The following is a 12,155-nucleotide window of genomic DNA, read 5'->3' on the forward strand; positions in this document are numbered from 1 at the left end:
ATACAGTCTCAGCGGAAGATGTCCCCCATTGAGTCTCAGCAGAAGATGTCCCCCATGCACTCTCAGCAGAAGATGTCCCCCATACACTCTCAGCAGAAGATGTCCCCCATACAGTCTCAGCGGAAGATGTCCCCCATACACTCTCAGCAGATGATGTCCCCCATACACTCTCAGCAGAAGATGTCCCCCATACACTCTTAGCAGAAGATGTCCCCCATACACTCTCAGCAGAAGATGTCCCCCATACACTCTCAGCGGAAGATGTCCCCCATACACTCTCAGCGGAAGAACTCCCCCATACACTCTCAGCAGAAGATGTCCCCCATAGACTCTCAGCAGAAGATGTCTCCCATGCACTCTCAGCAGAAGATGTCCCCCATACACTCTCAGCAGAAGATGTCCCCCATACAGTCTCAGCGGAAGATGTCCCCCATACACTCTCAGTGGAAGACGTCCCCCATACACTCTCAGCGGAAGATGTCCTCCATACACTCTCAGCGGATGATGTCCCCCATACACTCTCAGAGTATAATGTCCCCCATACACTCTCAGCGGAAGATGTCCCCCATACACTCTCAGCAGAAGATGTCCCCCATACAGTCTCAGCGGAAGATGTCCCCCATTGAGTCTCAGCAGAAGATGTCCCCCATGCACTCTCAGCAGAAGATGTCCCCCATACACTCTCAGCAGAAGATGTCCCCCATACAGTCTCAGCGGAAGATGTCCCCCATACACTCTCAGTGGAAGATGTCCCCCATACACTCTCAGCGGAAGATGTCACCCATACACTCTCAGCGGATGATGTCCCCCATACACTCTCAGCGATGATGTCCCCCATACACTCTCAGCAGAAGAAGTCCCCCATACACTCTCAGCGGAAGATGTACCCCATACACTCTCAGCAGATGATGTACCCCAGACACTCTCAGCGGAAGATGTCCCCCATACAGTCTCAGCAGATGATGTCCCCCATACAGTCTCAGCGGAAGATGTCCCCCATACACTCTCAGTGGAAGATGTCCCCCATACACTCTCAGCGGAAGATGTTCCCCATACACTCTCAGAGGATGATGTCCCCCATAGACTCTCAGCAGATGATGTCCCCCATACACTCTCAGCGGAAGATGTCCCCCATACACTCTCAGCAGATGATGTCCCCCATACACTCTCAGCGGAAGATGTCCCCCATACACTCTCAGCGGAAGATGTCCCCCATACACTCTCAGCGGAAAATGTCCCCCATACACTCTCAGCAGATGATGTCCCCCATACACTCTCAGCGGAATATGTCCCCCATACACTCTCAGCAGAAGATGTCCCCCATACACTCTCAGCAGAAGATGTCCCCCATACACTCTAAGCGGAAGATGTCCCCCATACACTCTCAGCGGAAGATGTCCCCCATACACTCTCAGCAGAAGATGTCCCCCATGCACTCTCAGCAGATGATGTCCCCCTGACACTCTCAGCAGATGATGTCCCCCATACACTCTCAGCGGATGATGTCCCCCATACACACTCAGCAGATGATGTCCCCCATACTCTCTCAGCAGATGATGTCCCCCATACACTCTCAGCAGATGATGTCCCCCATACACACTCAGCAGAAGATGTCCCCCATACAGTCTCAGCAGATGATGTCCCCCATACAGTCTCAGCGGAAGATGTCCCCCATACACTCTCAGCGGAAGATGTCCCCCATACACTCTCAGTGGAAGATGTCCCCCATACACTCTCAGCGGAAGATGTCCCCCATACACTCTCAGCAGATGATGTCCCCCATACACTCTCAGCAGAAGATGTCCCCCATACACTCTCAGCAGATGATGTACCCCATACACTCTCAGTGGAAGATGTCCCCCATACACTCCCAGCGGAAGAATTCCCCCATACACTCTCAGCGGAAGATGTCCCCCATACACTCTCAGAGGATGATGTCCCCCATACACACTCAGCGGAAGATGTCCCCCATACATTCTCAGCGGAAGATGTCCCCCATACACTCTCAGCAGATGATGTCCCCCATACACTCTCAGCGGAAGATGTCCCCCATACACTCTCAGCGGAAGATGTCCCCCATACACTCTCAGCAGAAGATGTTCCCCATACACTCTCAGCGGAAGATGTCCCCCATACACTCTCAGCGGAAGATGTCCCCCATACACTTTCAGCAGATGATGTCCCCCATACACTCTCAGCAGATGATGTCCCCCATACACTCTCAGCAGATGATGTCCCCCATACACTCTCAGCAGAAGATGTCCCCCATACACTCTCAGCAGATGATGTCCCCCATACACTCTCAGCAGATGATGTCCCCCATACACTCTCAGAGGAAGATGTCCCCCATACACTCTCAGCGGAAGATGTCCCCCATACACTCTCAGCGGAAGATGTCCCCCATACACTCTCAGCGGAAGATGTCCCCCATACACTCTCAGCGGAAGATGTCCCCCATACACACTCAGCTGAAGATGTCCCCCATACACTCTCAGCAGAAGATGTCCCCCATACACTCTCAGCAGATGATGTCCCCCATACACTCTCAGCAGATGATGTCCCCCATACACTCTCAGCAGAAGATGTCCCCCATACACTCTCAGCAGATGATGTCCCCCATACACTCTCAGCAGATGATGTCCCCCATAGACTCTCAGAGGAAGATGTCCCCCATACACTCTCAGCGGAAGATGTCCCCCATACACTCTCAGCGGAAGATGTCCCCCATACACTCTCAGCGGAAGATGTCCCCCATACACTCTCAGCGGAAGATGTCCCCCATACACACTCAGCGGAAGATGTCCCCCATACACTCTCAGCGGAAGATGTCCCCCATAAACTCTCAGCGGAAGATGTCCCCCATACACTCTCAGCGGAATATGTCCCCCATACACTCTCAGCAGATGATGTACCCAGACACTCTCAGCGGAAGATGTCCTCCATAGAGTCTCAGGAGATGATGTCCCCCATATAGTCTCAGCGGACGATGTCCCCCATACACTCTTAGTGGAAGATGTCCCCCATACACTCTCAGCGGAAGATGTCCCCCATACACTCTCAGCAGATGATGTCCCCCATACACTCTCAGCAGATGATGTCCCCCATACACTCTCAGCGGAAGATGTCCCCCATACATTCTCAGCAGATGATGTCCCCCATACACTCTCAGCGGAAGATGTCCCCCATACACTCTCAGCGGAAGATGTCCCCCATACACTCTCAGCAGATGATGTCCCCCATACACTCTCAACGGAATATGTCCCCCACACTCTCAGCAGAAGATGTCCCCCATACACTCTCAGTAGAAGATGTCCCCCATACACTCTAAGCGGAAGATGTCCCCCATACACTCACAGCGGAAGATGTCCCCCATACACTCTCAGCGGAAGATGTCCCCCATACACTCTCAGCAGAAGATGTCCCCCATACACTCTCAGCAGATGATGTCCCCCAGACACTCTCAGCAGATGATGTCCCCCATACACTCTCAGCGGATTATGTCCCCCATACACTCTCAGCAGAAGATGTCCCCCATACACTCTCAGCGGAAGATGTCCCCCATACACTCTCAGCGGAGGATGTCCCCCATACACTCTCAGCAGATGATGTCCCCCATACACTCTCAGCGGATGATGTCCCCCATACACTCTCAGCAGAAGATGTTCCCCATACACTCTCAGCAGATGATGTCCCCCATACACTCTCAGCGGATGATGTCCCCCATACTCTCTCAGCAGAAGATGTCCCCCATACACTCTCAGCAGATGATGTCCCCCATACACTCTCAGCAGATGATGTCCCCCATACACTCTCAGCGGAAGATGTCCCCCATACACACTCAGCAGATGATGTCCCCCATACACTCTCAGCAGATGATGTCCCCATACACTCTCAGCGGAAGATGTCCGACATACACTCTCAGCGGAAGATGTCCCCCATACACTCTCAGCGGAAGATGTCCCCCATACACTCTCACCGGAAGATGTCCCCCATACACTCTCAGCGGAAGATGTCCCCCATACACACTAAGCGGAAGATGTCCCCCATACAGTCTCAGCGGAAGATGTCCCCCATACACTCTCAGCGGAAGATGTCCCCCATACACTCTCAGCGGAAGATGTCCCCCATACACTCTCAGCGGAATATGTCCCCCATACACTCTCAGCAGATGATGTACCCAGATACTCTCAGCGGAAGATGTCCCCCATATAGTCTCAGCAGATGATGTCCCCCATATAGTCTCAGCGGAAGATGTCTTCCATACACTCTCAGTGGAAGATGTCCCCCATACACTCTCAGCGGAAGATGTCCCCCATACACTCTTAGCAGATGATGTCCCCCATACACTCTCAGCAGATGATGTCCCCCATACACGCTCAGCGGAAGATGTCCCCCATACACTCTCAGCAGATGATGTCCCCCATACACTCTCAGCGGAAGATGTCCCCCATACACTCTCAGCGGAAGATGTCCCCCATACACTCTCAGCGGAAGATGTCCCCCATACACTCTCAGCAGATGATGTCCCCCATACACTCTCAGCGGAATATGTCCCCCATACACTCTCAGCAGAAGATGTCCCCCATACACTCTCAATAGAAGATGTCACCCATACACTCTAAGCGGAAGATGTCCCCCATACACTCTCAGTGGAAGATGTCCCCCATACACTCTCAGCAGAAGATGTCCCCCATACACTCTCAGCAGAAGATGTCCCCCATACACTCTCAGCAGATGATGTCCCCCAGACACTCTCAGCAGATGATGTCCCCCATACACTCTCAGCGGATGATGTCCCCCATACACTCTCAGCAGAAGATGTCCCCCATACACTCTCAGCAGATGATGTCCACCATACACTCTCAGCAGATGAAGTCCCCAATACACACTCAGCAGAAGATGTCCCCCATACACTCTCAGCAGATGATGTCCCCCATACAATCTCAGCGGAAGATGTCCCCCAAACACTCTTAGTAGAAGATGTACCCCATACACTCTCAGCGGAATATGTCCCCCATACACTCTCAGCAGATGATGTCCCCCATACACTCTCAGCAGAAGATGTCCCCCATACACTCTCAGCAGATGATGTCCCCCATACATTCTCTGCAGAAGATGTCCCCCATAGACTCTCAGCAGAAGATGTCCCCCATGCACTCTCAGCATAAGATGTCCCCCATACACTCTCAGCAGAAGATGTCCCCCATACACTCTCAGCGGAAGATGTCCCCCATACACTCTCAGCGGAAGATTTCCCCCATAGACTCTCAGCGGAAGATGTCCCCCATACACTCTCAGAGGATGATGTCCCCCATACACTCTCAGTGGAAAATGTCCCCCATACACTCTCAGCGGAAGAACTCCCCCATACACTCTCAACAGAAGATGTCCCCCATACACTCTCAGCAGAAGATGTCCCCCATGCACTCTCAGCGGAAGATGTCCCCCATACACTCTCAGTGGAAGATGTCCCCCATACACTCTCAGTGGAAGATGTCCCCCATACACTCTCAGCGGAAGATGTCCCCCATACACTCTCAGCAGATGATGTCCCCCATACACACTCAGCAGAAGATGTCCCCCATACACTCTCAGCAGATGATGTACCCCATACACTCTCAGTGGAAGATGTCCCCCATACACTCCCAGCGGAAGAATTCCCCCATACACTCTCAGCGGAAGATGTCCCCCATACACTCTCAGAGGATGATGTCCCCCATACACACTCAGCGGAAGATGTCCCCCATACATTCTCAGCGGAAGATGTCCCCCATACACTCTCAGCAGATGATGTCCCCCATACACTCTCAGCGGAAGATGTCCCCCATACACTCTCAGCGGAAGATGTCCCCCATACACTCTCAGCAGAAGATGTTCCCCATACACTCTCAGCGGAAGATGTCCCCCATACACTCTCAGCAGATGATGTCCCCCATACACTCTCAGCGGATGATGTCCCCCATACACTCTCAGCAGAAGATGTCCCCCATACACTCTCAGCAGATGATGTCCCCCATACACTCTCAGCGGATGATGTCCACCATACACTCTCAGCAGAAGATGTCCCCCATACACTTTCAGCAGATGATGTCCCCCATACACTCTCAGCAGATGATGTTCCCCATACACTCTCAGCAGATGATGTCCCCCATACACTCTCAGCAGAAGATGTCCCCCATACACTCTCAGCAGATGATGTCCCCCATACACTCTCAGCAGATGATGTCCCCCATACACTCTCAGAGGAAGATGTCCCCCATACACTCTCAGCGGAAGATGTCCCCCATACACTCTCAGCGGAAGATGTCCCCCATACACTCTCAGCGGAAGATGTGCCCCATACACTCTCAGCGGAAGATGTCCCCCATACACACTCAGCTGAAGATGTCCCCCATACACTCTCAGCAGATGATGTCCCCCATACACTCTCAGCAGATGATGTCCCCCATACACTCTCAGCAGATGATGTCCCCCATACACTCTCAGCAGAAGATGTCCCCCATACACTCTCAGCAGATGATGTCCCCCATACACTCTCAGCAGATGATGTGCCCCATACACTCTCAGCGGAAGATGTCCCCCATACACTCTCAGCGGAAGATGTCCCCCATACACTCTCAGCGGAAGATGTCCCCCATACACTCTCAGCGGAAGATGTCCCCCATACACTCTCAGCGGAAGATGTCCCCCATACACACTCAGCGGAAGATGTCCCCCATACACTCTCAGCGGAAGATGTCCCCCATACACTCTCAGCGGAAGATGTCCCCCATACACTCTCAGCGGAATATGTCCCCCATACACTCTCAGCAGATGATGTACCCAAACACTCTCAGCGGAAGATGTCCCCCATAGAGTCTCAGGAGATGATGTCCCACATATAGTCTCAGCGGACGATGTCCCCCATACACTCTTAGTGGAAGATGTCCCCCATACACTCTCAGCGGAAGATGTCCCCCATACACTCTCAGCAGATGATGTCCCCCATACACTCTCAGCAGATGATGTCCCCCATACACTCTCAGCGGAAGATGTCCCCCATACATTCTCAGCAGATGATGTCCCCCATACACTCTCAGCGGAAGATGTCCCCCATACACTCTCAGCGGAAGATGTCCCCCATACACTCTCAGCAGATGATGTCCCCCATACACTCTCAACGGAATATGTCCCCCACACTCTCAGCAGAAGATGTCCCCCATACACTCTCAGTAGAAGATGTCCCCCATACACTCTAAGCGGAAGATGTCCCCCATACACTCACAGCGGAAGATGTCCCCCATACACTCTCAGCGGAAGATGTCCCCCATACACTCTCAGCAGAAGATGTCCCCCATACACTCTCAGCAGATGATGTCCCCCAGACACTCTCAGCAGATGATGTCCCCCATGCACTCTCAGCGGATTATGTCCCCCATACACTCTCAGCAGAAGATGTCCCCCATACACTCTCAGCGGAAGATGTCCCCCATACACTCTCAGCGGAGGATGTCCCCCATACACTCTCAGCAGATGATGTCCCCCATACACTCTCAGCGGATGATGTCCCCCATACACTCTCAGCAGAAGATGTTCCCCATACACTCTCAGCAGATGATGTCCCCCATACACTCTCAGCGGATGATGTCCCCCATACTCTCTCAGCAGAAGATGTCCCCCATACACTCTCAGCAGATGATGTCCCCCATACACTCTCAGCAGATGATGTCCCCCATACACTCTCAGCGGAAGATGTCCCCCATACACACTCAGCAGATGATGTCCCCCATACACTCTCAGCAGATGATGTCCCCCATACACTCTCAGCGGAAGATGTCCCACATACACTCTCAGCGGAAGATGTCCCCCATACACTCTCAGCGGAAGATGTCCCCCATACACTCTCACCGGAAGATGTCCCCCATACACTCTCAGCGGAAGATGTCCCCCATACACACTAAGCGGAAGATGTCCCCCATACAGTCTCTGCGGAAGATGTCCCCCATACACTCTCAGCGGAAGATGTCCCCCATACACTCTCAGCGGAAGATGTCCCCCATACACTCTCAGCGGAATATGTCCCCCATACACTCTCAGCAGATGATGTACCCAGATACTCTCAGCGGAAGATGTCCCCCATATAGTCTCAGCAGATGATGTCCCCCATATAGTCTCAGCGGAAGATGTCCCCCATACACTCTCAGTGGAAGATGTCCCCCATACACTCTCAGCGGAAGATGTCCCCCATACACTCTTAGCAGATGATGTCCCCCATACACTCTCAGCAGATGATGTCCCCCATACACGCTCAGCGGAAGATGTCCCCCATACACTCTCAGCAGATGATGTCCCCCATACACTCTCAGCGGAAGATGTCCCCCATACACTCTCAGCGGAAGATGTCCCCCATACACTCTCAGCGGAAGATGTCCCCCATACACTCTCAGCAGATGATGTCCCCCATACACTCTCAGCGGAATATGTCCCCCATACACTCTCAGCAGAAGATGTCCCCCATACACTCTCAATAGAAGATGTCACCCATACACTCTAAGCGGAAGATGTCCCCCATACACTCTCAGTGGAAGATGTCCCCCATACACTCTCAGCAGAAGATGTCCCCCATACACTCTCAGCAGAAGATGTCCCCCATACACTCTCAGCAGATGATGTCCCCCAGACACTCTCAGCAGATGATGTCCCCCATACACTCTCAGCGGATGATGTCCCCCATACACTCTCAGCAGAAGATGTCCCCCATACACTCTCAGCAGATGATGTCCACCATACACTCTCAGCAGATGAAGTCCCCAATACACACTCAGCAGAAGATGTCCCCCATACACTCTCAGCAGATGATGTCCCCCATACAATCTCAGAGGAAGATGTCCCCCAAACTCTCTTAGTAGAAGATGTACCCCATACACTCTCAGCGGAATATGTCCCCCATACACTCTCAGCAGATGATGTCCCCCATACACTCTCAGCAGAAGATGTCCCCCATACACTCTCAGCAGATGATGTCCCCCATACATTCTCTGCAGAAGATGTCCCCCATAGACTCTCAGCAGAAGATGTCCCCCATGCACTCTCAGCATAAGATGTCCCCCATACACTCTCAGCAGAAGATGTCCCCCATACACTCTCAGCGGAAGATGTCCCCCATACACTCTCAGCGGAAGATTTCCCCCATAGACTCTCAGCGGAAGATGTCCCCCATACACTCTCAGAGGATGATGTCCCCCATATACTCTCAGTGGAAAATGTCCCCCATACACTCTCAGCGGAAGAACTCCCCCATACACTCTCAACAGAAGATGTCCCCCATACACTCTCAGCAGAAGATGTCCCCCATGCACTCTCAGCAGAAGATGTCCCCCATACACTCTCAGCAGAAGATGTCCCCCATACACTCTCAGCGGAAGATGTCCCCCATACACTCTCAGCGGAAGATGTCCCCCATACACTCTCAGTGGAAGATGTCCCCCATACACTCTCAGCGGAAGATTTCCCCCATAGACTCTCAGCGGATGTCCCCCATACACTCTCAGAGGATGATGTCCCCCATACACTCTCAGCAGAAGATGTCCCCCATACACTCTCAGCGGAAGATGTCCCCCATACACTCTCAGCGGAGGATGTCCCCCATACACTCTCAGCAGATGATGTCCCCCATACACTCTCAGCGGATGATGTCCCCCATACACTCTCAGCAGAAGATGTTCCCCATACACTCTCAGCAGATGATGTCCCCCATACACTCTCAGCGGATGATGTCCCCCATACTCTCTCAGCAGAAGATGTCCCCCATACACTCTCAGCAGATGATGTCCCCCATACACTCTCAGCAGATGATGTCCCCCATACACTCTCAGCGGAAGATGTCCCCCATACACACTCAGCAGATGATGTCCCCCATACACTCTCAGCAGATGATGTCCCCCATACACTCTCAGCGGAAGATGTCCCACATACACTCTCAGCGGAAGATGTCCCCCATACACTCTCAGCGGAAGATGTCCCCCATACACTCTCACCGGAAGATGTCCCCCATACACTCTCAGCGGAAGATGTCCCCCATACACACTAAGCGGAAGATGTCCCCCATACAGTCTCTGCGGAAGATGTCCCCCATACACTCTCAGCGGAAGATGTCCCCCATACACTCTCAGCGGAAGATGTCCCCCATACACTCTCAGCGGAATATGTCCCCCATACACTCTCAGCAGATGATGTACCCAGATACTCTCAGCGGAAGATGTCCCCCATATAGTCTCAGCAGATGATGTCCCCCGTATAGTCTCAGCGGAAGATGTCCCCCATACACTCTCAGTGGAAGATGTCCCCCATACACTCTCAGCGGAAGATGTCCCCCATACACTCTTAGCAGATGATGTCCCCCATACACTCTCAGCAGATGATGTCCCCCATACACGCTCAGCGGAAGATGTCCCCCATACACTCTCAGCAGATGATGTCCCCCATACACTCTCAGCGGAAGATGTCCCCCATACACTCTCAGCGGAAGATGTCCCCCATACACTCTCAGCGGAAGATGTCCCCCATACACTCACAGCAGATGATGTCCCCCATACACTCTCAGCGGAATATGTCCCCCATACACTCTCAGCAGAAGATGTCCCCCATACACTCTCAATAGAAGATGTCACCCATACACTCTAAGCGGAAGATGTCCCCCATACACTCTCAGTGGAAGATGTCCCCCATACACTCTCAGCAGAAGATGTCCCCCATACACTCTCAGCAGAAGATGTCCCCCATACACCCTCAGCAGATGATGTCCCCCAGACACTCTCAGCAGATGATGTCCCCCATACACTCTCAGCGGATGATGTCCCCCATACACTCTCAGCAGAAGATGTCCCCCATACACTCTCAGCAGATGATGTCCACCATACACTCTCAGCAGACGAAGTCCCCAATACACACTCAGCAGAAGATGTCCCCCATACACTCTCAGCAGATGATGTCCCCCATACAATCTCAGAGGAAGATGTCCCCCAAACTCTCTTAGTAGAAGATGTACCCCATACACTCTCAGCGGAATATGTCCCCCATACACTCTCAGCAGATGATGTCCCCCATACACTCTCAGCAGAAGATGTCCCCCATACACTCTCAGCAGATGATGTCCCCCATACATTCTCTGCAGAAGATGTCCCCCATAGACTCTCAGCAGAAGATGTCCCCCATGCACTCTCAGCATAAGATGTCCCCCATACACTCTCAGCAGAAGATGTCCCCCATACACTCTCAGCGGAAGATGTCCCCCATACACTCTCAGCGGAAGATTTCCCCCATAGACTCTCAGCGGAAGATGTCCCCCATACACTCTCAGAGGATGATGTCCCCCATATACTCTCAGTGGAAAATGTCCCCCATACACTCTCAGCGGAAGAACTCCCCCATACACTCTCAACAGAAGATGTCCCCCATACACTCTCAGCAGAAGATGTCCCCCATGCACTCTCAGCAGAAGATGTCCCCCATACACTCTCAGCAGAAGATGTCCCCCATACACTCTCAGCGGAAGATGTCCCCCATACACTCTCAGCGGAAGATGTCCCCCATACACTCTCAGTGGAAGATGTCCCCCATACACTCTCAGCGGAAGATTTCCCCCATAGACTCTCAGCGGAAGATGTCCCCCATACACTCTCAGAGGATGATGTCCCCCATACACTCTCAGCAGAAGATGTCCCCCATACACTCTCAGCGGAAGAACTCCCCCATACACTCTCAGCAGAAGATGTCCCCCATAGACTCTCTGCAGAAGATGTCCCCCATGCACTCTCAGCAGAAGATGTCCCCCTACACTCTCAGCAGAAGATGTCCCCCATACAGTCGCAGCGGAAGATGTCCCCCATACACTCTCAGTGGAAGATGTCCCCCATACACTCTCAGCGGAAGATGTCCCCCATACACTCTCAGCGGATGATGTCCCCCATACACTCTCAGCGTATGATGTCCCCCATACACTCTCAGCGGAAGAAGTCCCCCATAAACTCTCAGCAGAAGATGTCCCCCATACTGTCTCAGCGGAAGATGTCCCCCATACACTCTCAGCGGAAGATGTCCCCCATACACTCTCAGCGGAAAATGTCCCCCATACAATCTCAGCAGAAGATGTCCCCCATACACTCTCAGCAGAAGAT

This window comes from Narcine bancroftii, chromosome 2 (genome assembly GCF_036971445.1).
Source record: "Narcine bancroftii isolate sNarBan1 chromosome 2, sNarBan1.hap1, whole genome shotgun sequence".
Taxonomy (NCBI): domain Eukaryota; kingdom Metazoa; phylum Chordata; class Chondrichthyes; order Torpediniformes; family Narcinidae; genus Narcine; species Narcine bancroftii.